Below are 2,002 nucleotides of genomic sequence, written 5' to 3'. Positions count from 1 at the left end.
GACAGAGAGCTAGCCTTGGATTCAAATCCTACCTCTGACACATACTGGTTGCATCAGTCACTTAACCCCTCAGTGTCCCAAGCAACTCTCTAAGATGATAAGGAGGAGAGAAGGTGCTGACCACACTGGGCAGAGGAGATTTCCTCACTGGGAGTTCCCTATGGCGATGGAATCATAGATTTGGTCCAAAAATGAACGAATGAATAGATAGATGAATGGGTGAATCGATCAGCCTTTTCAATGAGGGCTCAGTCAGTTATCAGGAGGCCTTCGTTCTTTGGCCCTCAACATGCCTATGGTGAAGCTGAGGTCTGCCACATCCTCCGTCAGCATCTCGGTCCCTTCAAACATGCAATCTCAGCAGGAAGCCCGACACTGACCCTGTAATTCAGACCCAATGGAATTCAGTGTCTGTGCATGCCAGACTCCTTCCTGGCTGCTCTACCTGGTATTTCAGTGAATTGTCGGGATGAGGCAGGTGTATTTTGGAGGCCAATGTGCTTTCCTCTGCTGCATCTGTCCCAAAGCCATTCATTACTGGATGGAATCATCCCCTCAACAAGACTTTTCCCAGTGCTAGTTATATCCATCTTCCTCCCAAGGCTTGCTTCCAAATACTTTCGCATTCATTCATTCATTCATTCATCATTTATTTATTCATTTCCAGTAGAATGTATGCTCCTTAAAGGCAGGACTATTTCAGCTTTGTCTTTGTATCTCCAATGCCTGGCACACAGTACATACTTAAATACTTTCTGAATAAATTAATCAGTGGGTGCTGCATTATAGCCCAGCTTCCTTCAGGCCTACCTGCTGCAAAGTCCTTCATCTAGTCCTGTGGACCAGCCCAGGTCAGCCTGGGGTGTCCAGGGTGAGTCTCGTTCTTCACTTGGGCTGTGGATTGGCACAGACAGATGTGAAGCATGTTCTGTGCTAAGTTCACTGATAGGCCTCACCTACGACTCAGCAGTATGGAGTTAATTACTCTACCTATGCTGCTTTTGGAACACACATGAAGAGAGATGAGGGGGTAAAAATTCAGAAGGGTTTTCTATTTTCAGCTCTCAGCAGTCTCAAAGTCATGGTCTCTTGTGTTACCCATACTCTAGGCTCTTGAGAAGGGTGGTCTGGGAGCTTGCTCCAGGGTCTGGTCATTTTATCCTGGCCCTTCTGCACATTGCAGGAACTTGTATCGAGTCTCATTGTACCTTCCACATCTGCATACAAGGTTTCGTTGTCCTTTTTCCTTTTTCAGAAACAATATGCAACTCCTTTGAGAGTCGTCGCCTCCAGCTAGATCCCAAGCTAACTCAGTAAGCACCTACTGGGTGCCAAGCACTTGACCAAACACCAGAGATATAAAGAAAGTAAAAAAGCAACCCTGGCTCTTTAGGAACTCACAATATCATGGGATAGACAAGACGCAAACAACTATGTACAAATAAGGTAGATTTAGGATAAAGTGCAGCTCATCTCAGAGGGAAGGCACTAAGGGTAAGGTGGACTGAGAGATTCTTCTTATAGAAGGTGAGGTTGTAACTGAGACTCGAAGGAAGCCAGGGAAGCCAGGAGGTGATGCCTAGGGAGGAGATTGTTGGGGAGGGACAAGCCCTTCTTCCCATCCCCCTTCCAAGATGGTGCTGGGTTTTTTGCCTCTTTGAAGTCTGTTGTCTCTCTCTCCCCACTCCCCATCTTGGAGGGAGGGGTCTTCTCCATGATGCATGTCAAGGGTCCACTCCTGTGTTCCATCCTGGTCCACTCCTCTGTTCTATCTTGGTGTCCAGGCAACCCTGCCCTATCATGATCTCAGGTTATTATAGAAGTTGATTTAAAGCTTTTATGGACCTAAACTTGTTTGTCCAAGAACCTATCCATCTCTTCCATTTATAACCCTGTTGCTATGAAACCAACTGCCCCCATGATGTTGTCACCTAGAGCCAAGGTTTCATGGAATCAATTAACAATGTGCAGTGGGAATGTGCCTAGCCTCCGGATGATTCTG

This window comes from Vombatus ursinus, unplaced genomic scaffold (assembly GCF_900497805.2).
Source record: "Vombatus ursinus unplaced genomic scaffold, bare-nosed wombat genome assembly UNPS02014768.1, whole genome shotgun sequence".
In the NCBI taxonomy this organism is placed as follows: Eukaryota; Metazoa; Chordata; class Mammalia; order Diprotodontia; family Vombatidae; genus Vombatus; species Vombatus ursinus.
This window is presented reverse-complemented; position numbering follows the sequence as displayed.